Raw genomic sequence first — 10,977 nt, 5'->3', positions numbered from 1 at the left:
AAGTATTCTAATTCATAGGGAGCAACTACAAAAACAGATAAAAAGGAGTACTGAAAATGTAGCAAGCAAGGTCATGTGGCTTGTGCAACTGCATGAATAATAATTTACATAAAATCTAATTCTACAAAACAATCTAATTTACATAAAATCTAATTCTATATATAGTGCAGTAAATAATTAAAAACCATAACTTTTCAATCAAGTCCACATATCGAGCTAAAGTAAAACAGTTTGTTTCAAATAAAATTGGTTCAAATTTTGGCACAGGAGACATGTCTAGCAGCAAATAATTAAAAACTATGGCCTTTCAACCAATTCCACATATCAAGGTAAAGTGAAATGATTTGTTTCAAATAAAATTGGTTCAATTTTTGACAAAAGAGACGGGACAATCCATGGTTTAACTTCTGTTTATTCTGTTTCCAGCCAAATATAAGCTTATAATGATGACTCAAGAAGATGAGAGCCTAGGCAACCAATAACACCATAAGAAATAAGATATAAAATAATCTAGAAAATAATAGTCAATGCAGATACCAAACTCGTTATATCAAGGCTACATAAAATCTAATTCTACAACGGCAGGAATAATAATTTAGATAAAATCAAATTCTACAAAACATTATGTTCAAAGTCATTTGAAAAGTTTCGTATCCTGCAAATGAATGACTGAAAATGTAGGGTTAAAACAATACCCGAAAATGATACCATGTATATTGAGCAATTTCTTTTATGCTATATATCGAATGATATTAGAATTTTCTTTGTCCCGTTCTATGAACTCCCTTGAAATCAGATCTTCAATCTGCTTCTGCATTAATTTAACTTTTGGTTTGAACGTGGCTTGCAGTTGCTCAACGCATTCAACGAATAATTCCTGACTGCTCAAGACTTTTCTAGCCTTCATCGTCGATGGCATGGCATCTATCGCCATCTACAACCTCGCTGACTCTCTTCTTCTCATCCATTTGTGGAAGTGAAATCTTAATCCTCGCAGATTTGCAGGTGAAGCTAGCATTGAATTCAAAACTATCAGTTTTTGTTATTGTTTGAGTCACCGGCTCCTTCAAAATAATCTTGTACTTTCCACATACAAATGAATGAAGCAGTCTAATAACATCCTCCTCTCGCAAATTTAATTGTGAACTGATTTCTTCACAGCTCAATCTTTCAAAATCATTGAACAATAAAAGCATGACTGCCTGGTTGGTTGATACTGCAATTTCTATTGGCTTAGTATCAAAGTTTCCTATAAGTTTACAATTTCCCAAACAATACATCCATGTAAGTTTACGATGCTGATATTTTGTAGAGTAAAAGCCTTCATACGCCCTAATACATTTAAGAATTTCCGCTGGTGGATTGAGGTTGAATAACTTGTAGGTTGGCCAGAACCCATTATTTAATACTGTAACAGTCAACTCTATTCCAGGATGCACATTTGAATAATCATGAAGATATGTGTTGAAGTCAGGTTGAGTCTCCCTTGCCAGTGTGAAATCATTAACCATGCCCTGCATCTTTGACGTTAGCTGGAGACCATATTGATCCTTTATCTTTGACAACATGGCTCGTTCATGGCTCTCATTTGCGCTTTTATGGTGTAGTAATCTGGAAGCTAGTTTTTTCCTGTAAAATTCAGCAAACAAATCTCTATCACTAACATACTGAAGGAGATTCGCCGCCTTTTCAAGAATACCCTCAATATGATCATCACTTAAACCGCTCTTTTTAAGCACGTTGTCACAAAATGTAGCCAGAAACTCTGCACATGTGCTTTCTTCGACTTTTTTATCACATATTACTTCAAATGCGTCCCTCAAGGCTTTATAAAAAATATTGCTTCTTTGAAATGCCTCCACAACGTAACCACTACACTTATCATGCACTTCAATAATCTTCTCCACAAACTCATGTGCTGGAATGTCATCTATATTATTATTCTTATTCTTGACAACATCTTCCACCCATTTAAATAATTTTATTCCTTCGCTGATTACATGCTGTTTAAAAATACTTGCAAAAGGTTCCAAGCTTTGAGGTATTCTACAGAACAGCCTGTACATTCTCGAAAGATCGTCTTTCTTGTCGTTTGTAAGCAAAACATGACACCCCGAATACTTATTTTCCAAAAGTTGAATATAGTAGCGGGAGAGGATTTCATTTTCTACTTTCTCTAATAACTTCTGCTCGCTGCTGGAATGCAAATAGTGAGCAACTCTTTCTTTCTCACGTCTCAAACATTCTTCGGCCTTTATCATATAGTCAGGACACGAATCCTCCTCTAATATCCATAATGAACCCTTCCTAGAGTAGTAAGCTCCAGTATCTTCCAACATGGGAGCTTCAAAGTCTTTTTGGTACAAATCCAAGCGATCCATTCCCATTTCCACAAAAAAATTCACAATGTTTCTCAACAAAGCGCGATCAATTTGTTCTCCCTCGCGCTCACGATTAATCAACTCAATCACCACATTCTTCACATTAATCTTGATACCGTGATACACCACGTCACGGAAACACATCACTCCAACTTTTACTAGCGAAACCAGGGAGTTTTGCCTCACGAAGTAAAGATCCAAATAAATGAACATATTTGAGATGAGTCTAACCAGCACCTTGTGATAATTTCCCCAACATTTCTCAACTTCTTTCAACAGGAACTGATCATGCACTTCCCCTAAAGCTGGCAATACTGTGACAGCAACGTATTCTTCCAATGAAATCCGGTACTTGTCATAGAGTTGTTGTGAGTACACATAAGGACGCCTTTGGGTGCACATTTTGTACACAGTTGTATAAATGTTAATGTACTCCGTTACAGGGAAATCGCCTTTTAAATCTGTTTTGAGAATATTTATCAACTTTAGGATGCCATTCTGAATAATATCCCATCCTTCATTGAATTCTATAATACCTGTATCTGTTGACATCATCATCTTTTTCCAAGTGGTAACTGCCCGCCTTTCTTAGCCGTCACCTTCTGTCAAGCGACGTCTGCCAACGTTACAGAGAAGTCTTGCCGAACGCACAGAATGACAGGTAATGTAACCGGATTGTGTCGACTGCGCCTATTTGTGTTGGTCGCTTCCCATAAAACAAAAGAAATTGTGTCACATGGTGAGGAAGAAGAGAAGAACCATTTTGATATATTTATACGGAGATCGCCACTCCATATGGGACACCCAAATTTCTGGGCCGACAATTCGTGAAATAAATAAATTATGAACCATATAAACTTCCATCTCCACTCCATATTTATACGGAGATCGCCACTCCAGATGGGACACCCAAATTTCGGGGCCGACAATTCGTGAAATAAATAAATTATGAACCATATAAACTTCCATCTCAAACTACCGTACACACCACCAATTTCTAATGAGGCGCAGAAAATTAAGCTAAAAGACTAACAATGTTATATTTTAATCCATGAAAAGTTATATGTTAACTCCTAAATTTGTGGGACTCTCCCTCATAGATTATGTCAATTGCCAGTGGATGCATTCTTCGCCTTTGTCACACATTTACACTACACATTATCATACTCTTTGAATGCAGATGAAGATAGGCCATGCAAAATATTATTAATGACCATTGTGAGTGGGGTTTCATAATTGAATCTATGAGAATATGGGATTATATGTGAAGAGTGTAGCATAGTCGATGTTAGGAAGCATACCTTTGCTTGCAAAATTTGCATATTCATAATTTTTTTATTTAAACTATTTTTTCAAATACTTATGGTTGATGGTTGCACTTGTTTTTCAGTAAAAATAATGTTTTCAGACAAATTTTTCGGCACTTTTGCTTTTAGTCAACATTCAAGCCATTAAACGTAGTGGAAAAAATTTCAATGCCATAAAGACATCTCTTGAGAATTTGAGAAGCAATGCAATCCTTATAGGTGTGACCCTTCTCATTATTTGAATTCAGTGTTGTACATCTATTACAGAATATTAGTACAAAATAAAATATGCCATGGTTTAAAGACATGCCATGATACATTTTGGACTCTATTGGATAATGGATGCCACCCATCATTGCGAAGGTCATTGAAAACAAAATGGTGAGCACAAAAGAGAAAACATAATCATCATGGCACCCTACAACTCCAATCTTGCAGCTTGTCACAAAAATGGAAAAGAAACTGATATTTAGAAAGAAAAAAAATGATGCATAGGACAACGTCTGCTGAGTGGGACATGTGCATTGTTATGGCAAGAAAATCCACACGATTATTGGTGCCAAAACTTGTCAGCCCAAATGTAAATTGCATAGCGACTATAATTGTTGAAATGGTTAAAAAATTTATTCCACTGCCATCACCTACACATAATTCTTTATGCTGCGGGACAATCTCCCTTCCTCTAGACGCATGTGGTTGGCTATTCCTTGTGGATTTGAGTTCTGCAACCTGCCCTCGATTCAAACTTGACTGCCACACTTTCATCATAAAGTTCCGCTAGTAGAATTCAATGTGATTAGAATAATTATAATCTAATGCATTATAATTGTGAATTTGGAATTTTTTTTTATATATATATATATATATATATACTTGGAAAATATAATTCTTACTTGTCTTGTGATGGGGTCATTAGCTTTCTTTAAACATCTCCGTAATCGTACAGAGCGAACTCCATCAAGTTGTCTCACAACCCTTGTAAAGGTGTAATCAGCAAACTATATTCCCAAGTTCCTCTCTAGAATTCCCGAAGTCAATTATTGAACAACATTCCAAGCTGTCGCATAACCTCATGAGAAGACCACTCCCACGTCCTCAACAAATGAGGGACCCTTCCCTAGATCCCCAACTTCCTAACTATCTAGCCAACCATCCATATTGAGTTTACCCTACTCAATCTCTTACAGTAGCTACTTCAATAAAAATAGAACTACTAGTCATTCTATGGACGAGTCCCATCTACCGAGATACATGGGTGCCAACTGCTATACTTGCTAGTTGTATAGAAGAGTCATCTAGACACGAAAAGTATCTAGAGCTAGTTATTACAACATGACCTTTTTATCTAATTTTGAAAGTTCATCATCATCAGTATTACAAACAAATTACAATACTAATAATTTAACTACTACATCACACATAATCTAACACATAACCTAGGTTTCCATTATAAACAGTCCCTACATGATTTCCAATACACCTCTGCAATTCTCCAAATCTCAACTCTTCGTAAAATGTTTGAGAAAACCAAGGGGAATTGTGCCTATATCATACTTCCCATAATGCATCGAACCAAAGCAACAATGGCGATTTACCATGCTATTATCAATTTCCGACATGATCATCAAACATGGCGAAGATCCCTTAGCGTCTGTTCTACAATTTAACTACAATTATCCACCTGCATCCTCATCCTCCGATGTTTTTCTATAGATGATTCCCATCGTTGTCTAGCCATCAATAGTTCATTGACTGTAGCAAGTTGCACGATGACAAAGGCAGTGAAAGAGCTTGAAATTTCTGCAAGCATCATGTGACTACTGATGAAGCAATATAAGTGCTTCAAATCACATGATCATAGATTTCTGAGATGAGTCTCATCCACAATCTTCGAGATGAAACTAAAGTAAACTTCCCTCAAAGACGCCATGAAGATATTTTCACGCTTTAGCTACACTCTACAGTGATCTGCAAGCTTCATAACTCGCCACAGTGTTTCCCATATTGAATTCCAATAGGCTTAGAGTCATGTATGACGCAATGCAATTTCATTGCGAGGCTTTGTATGTGAGGCCAGGTCTGTTTAAACCATCCAATGAACTGATATTAATCCCGAGAATTGACTATATCAATCACAACAGATCTCACTTGGCGTGACTCTCGTCTGTTGGTTGAGGCGGATCTATAGATCTTCATCAAAAACAACCTTCAATCCACAGGATGCTTGAATCTTGACTCAAACAGACCCTGCATCAATGACATCCTCCTGTTGAAAGTGCACTATCGATAGTATTCGCAAGCCTGCAATAAACCCTCTTGTCTCTACAGGTTTGACTGACAAATAATACACACTTCCATATACAAACTAACACACTACTATGCAACAATAAATTACACTCTCTCTATGCCCCTGGGCCCTCCTAAAAGGGAGTTAGCCTAGATAGGTGTGTGGTTGAGATATTCACTCAACTAATTGATTGTGTGTCCATGACAATTTCCGTATCTCGAGACAACACTTCATGTATATATGTAATATTAGTTGATCAATGTAATAGAGTGTGCATTTAGAAAATATTTGTTGGTATTAGAGCTCGTATGGGCTGGGCCTTGGCCCCTCATGGGCCGAGGAAGATAAGAGAGTATGTATTTGTTTTCAGAGTATACTTTTTATGTTTGCAACATGTATTTTTTTTTTGGTTGGGGGGTGGGGGGGGGGGGGGGGAAGGAGGGGGGTGTTCCCATCATATTTGGAAGAAAAGAATGGCTTTTCCTGAAAAGTTTGTAGTCTTTCAACAAGCATTCCTCTATGCTCTAGCTTGATGCGTACCATCAACGATAAATGAGTTCGCTCAGCGAGTCATTGTAGTGGCAGGCACATCAAAGTATGAGGTGAGGTAACGGTTACAGTCGTAGTGCTTGTGGATTTGTCCAGTCATTTCTCATTTATATTAATTGTTAAGTGACTGTGGAGTTGCATATGAGCAATACAACTATCATAGACGTGATGTTTCATACATTGTATATGCATTGAGCGTGTGGGTGTTTCGGCCCAATAAGTTTCTTTCTGCGTTGTGATTGAGCCATCAAACATGAGTGTTGTTGGCATTGCAGGTTGATGTGTAGCCAACGAGTGAACTGACAAATTTTACATGGTATGAAATGAAGAGTTGTGAAGAATTCCAGTTGTAGTTGTCATTAGGGGAATTTTGAGGTCTAAAATGGGCCTCCTAAGAAAAATGTACAACCAAAATAAAATTTATAAGAACCAATATGATTCAGTATGATGATGTCAATCATGGGGGATGATTCACCATTTTTGGAGTGAAAAAGTAAAAGGATTAAAAATAATAAAATAATAAAACAATAAAACTACTTTTTCAACTCATATTTTCAACTTATCTCCCCAAGGTTTTAATCACATTTCGAGTGGGAGTATTCATTGGACGCAAAATTTAATTCCTCATCGAAGGAGTACCCATGTTGCATACTTTTGATAGACCATGCTACAAGAAAAATGAGAAATACATGAAAAAACGTGATTGCAATCACGTTTTTCATATATTTTCCATTTTCGTGTAGAATGGTCCATTAAAAGTATGTAACATGGGTACTCCTTGGATGAGGAACAAAATTATGCATCCAACGAGTGTTTCCATTCGAAATTTGAGTAAACCCATAGGGAGATAAGCTGAAAATATGAGTTGAAAATATAGTTTTTTTTTCCCTCTAAAATTTGATCATGTAATCTAATCTTATTTTATTATTTCCACTATTATTTTATAATTTCCTTAAGAGGCCCATTTTAGACCTCAAAAGTCCCATAATGCAAATTCTCGTTGAATAGTCATCGATCTATGTGTGGTTCCAATGGAATGGGCGCTATTAGTTGCATCAAATTTGTTGGTTTCCAATCTGTGTGTAGAGCCGACCTGCATGTGGCATTGACGAAGGCTAGAGAGTCCACCTGAGAGACGAATTGCATGTAATATATGCGAGCAGTGGTGTGATCTATTTCATGTAGATCTCCTTGTATTTGTTCAAAAATGCATTGAAATCAATGAGATTGAAAAGGCGGTGTTGCAGAGATAATAGTCGCTTTGGATCAAAGGCGATGTTCTATGAAGGCTGTAAGCAAAAGTAGCAATGTCCAAAAAATGGACAAGGTTTCTGTCTCACTGAGAAATTGGCGATAATCGAGATGGAGGGTCGAAGTGTTGAAGAGCTAATTGAGGAAGGATCAGAGTTAAGGAGTTGCATTGAGGAGAAACTTGTGGACCTGTTAAGGAGCTACATTGAGGAGCAACAGTGTGCCACATCAAAGCCCATAAGAAAAGCTGCAACATCAGCAATTTTTTTTGTTTTATGAGAGGTAAAGAAACGCGAGGAATAATCATTCCACATGGGTGAATATGGAACCAAAACTTCCACTATGTCAAAAATTAGTATATGCTTTGATGAAATGAATTGTCTTCTTGAATTCTTTGGGTTCTGCAACTGAAAAATGTTGAGCGTGATAAACTTAACATGTAAATGCAATTTCTTAGAATTGACCACTCTAACATCTACAAATTGAAGTAAAAAATATTCAAGATGAAGACACTAAGTTTGTATATGCTTTCAGAAGAATTTTGCCAAAGTGTGATGGTGGTAGTGGATATTAGTTGGTTGAAGCAACAATAGATGGACAAACAAGGTAAAGGATTGTCTGTTGAATAATAAAGCAGACTCAATATTATATTGAAATGTGAATCACACATGTATTAGTAAGCAAGTATGATGTTTTGCAGTGATCTTTGGAAAGTATGTACCTAGTAACTCCATGAATTAGAGTGTGTAATGTAAGCATGATGAGTCATGTATACCCCTATAAAGTTCATGGTAATATTAAAACCATTTTGGAAGTGTAGGTTTGTGGTAAGCCAAAACCCACTTTGTAGTGTAGGTTTGTGGTAAATCAGAAACCACATGTGAGAGTGAAGTGAACAGGGATTCCTATAGGCATGGTTTAGGGTTAGCCAATAAAACCCTAGGCGTGGTTTAGGGTAAGCCGAGAAAACCCAGAGCATGGTTATGGGTAATCCAAGAAAACCCATGATGACAATGATGGCAAGGGATTTACAAGTGCATGTAAAAGTATGCAAATAATGGTTGACTGAACCATGTACATGAACTTGAACATCCTAGTAGACTGGCGGTTGTAGTCGTTGGTACTCATGCATTCCAATAGATAGTTATTCCTTTATATGGACATCAAAAATTTGATGATGTTTGCATGAATAAGGTAGAATGTGTAATTTCTATATTGGACCAGATGTAGATCTTGCTAATTGAAATTGAGACAAATAGTCATTAAGGGGGTGACTTGGAAAATATAATTCCTACTTGTCTTGTGATGAAGTGATTAGCTTTCTTTAGGAGTTTGTTAGATATACGAGATCTTAGGTCCTATTTAGGTGTGTGGTTGAGATATTCTCTCAACAAATTGGATTGTATGGTTAAGATAATATTTTTATCTTAAACCAATAATTAATGTATTTATATGTGTTTAATGTAATGCAAGATTTAAAAGTTTTGTTGTGTTTCCGAGATTGGTGTGTGGTTGAGATATTCTCTCAACCAACTGATTGTGTATCTACGACAATTTCCCTATCTTGAGAGAAGTGCTCTACCTGAAAAGTTTGGTGTCTGCCGGCAATCGTTGCTCTCTGATCTAGTTTTATGTGTAGCATCGATGAGAAATGAGTTGGGTCAGGGATTCACTACAGTTGCAGGGCAAATTGAAGTATGAGGTGAGGTGATCGTTACAGTCCTAGCACTCGTGGATCCGTCCAATTATTTTTCATTTATATTGATTGTTAAGTGATTGTGGGGTTGTGTATGAGCAATACAACTATCATAGACGTGATGTTTCATACATTGTATATGCATTGAGCCTTATTGCGAAAACCTATCATAATTTAGTTGTCAAAGCAGCAATAGGGATAGCCATCATTGGCTACTTCTACAAATGCAGGCTGACTTATCATTGTCATTCAAGGAAAACCACGCCACCTAGAATTTCCCACTGGTGATCTGTAAGGAGGCAAGCTTTCGCTCATGCCAAATGCCTCTTGGTCTTGTGCCATTGACCTGTTTCCTTAAGTCCGAGGAAAAAGAGCACTTAGCCAAGCAGAAGCAGTGATCCCTTCTGACAAACCACCCAAGATAACTCTAATTGACTTTAAATACTCTTTATATTCTGTATGGGTAATATACATGTTTCAATCCGTTACATCATGGAATTAAAGCTATTTCATCAAAGCTCATCGTGTCACTTGTGGAAATTGAACCTGAATGAGGAGGGTCTCAAACATTCCTCCCAACCAACCCAATTGACATAAATAATTATATTTACCAATGTAAATATTGATGTGAAATAATTCTAAAGAGTCTCCATTTTTTAGAAATTGTATTTAGTAGTTATTTTTATCCCATTTTAAAAATAGTGTGACATATAACATATATTTTTGGTGGTTAAAATTATGTTTTTTTAAAGAATTGACATTATAAGTTTGCATTCCTAGTAACTCCTTATTTTTTATCAGATTGTCACTTCTTTCTAGTACCTCCTTATTTTTTATTAAATTGTCACTTCTTACTATCAAACTTTTAAAACCAATCCCTAAACAAACAAAAAATATCATTTCTCATAACCTTGTTTTTCCCAATCTCAAAATTACAATATTTTTAAAATCATAGTTAAAAATCCATTATTATTATAAAAAAAGAAAGCAGAATATACAAAATACATTTTTAATAAAAAAATTAATATTTGAACTTATATTTTAAATTAAAAAAAAAAATAATTAAAAATCCATTATTATTAAAATAAAAAACAGAATATAAAAAATAATTTTTTAATAAAAAAATAATATTTAAACCTATATTTTAAATTAAAAATAAAAAATAAAAAAATCTTCAAATAAATATAAATCAAATCTCATATATATATATATATATATATATATATATATATATATATATATATATATATATAATATATATATATATATAATGTAATCAATCTTCTTCTCGAGTATCACTCTCTCTTCCATCCCGAGTCACTTCCTTCCTTCCCCTTACACTCACCCTTTACCCCGCTTTCCAGATATTTTATTTAAACAATGCGTTGATATGCTATCTACATATGTTACTCATTTCAACAATGGGGTGATTGTGTATAAGGGTCATGATGAAGGGTGCTTCTTGCACCTTTTTCTTAAAAATATGATAATGGAGGGAAAGAGGGA

General features: G+C 35.6%; 1 pseudogene; it reads right to left on the bottom strand.

The window, feature by feature from the left end:
• Positions 1 to 730: 730 nt before the first annotated feature.
• Positions 731 to 2,936, bottom strand: LOC149190490 (cullin-1 pseudogene; annotated as a pseudogene).
• Between the last annotated feature and the right edge of the window lie 8,041 nt (positions 2,937 to 10,977).

This window comes from Pinus tabuliformis, chromosome 3_1 (assembly GCF_031772625.1).
Source record: "Pinus tabuliformis cultivar Carrire ecotype Pingquan chromosome 3_1, CPIR1, whole genome shotgun sequence".
In the NCBI taxonomy this organism is placed as follows: Eukaryota; Viridiplantae; Streptophyta; class Pinopsida; order Pinales; family Pinaceae; genus Pinus; species Pinus tabuliformis.
Note: the sequence above shows the minus strand (reverse complement) of the source record. Positions and strands in the feature narration are given on the sequence as shown.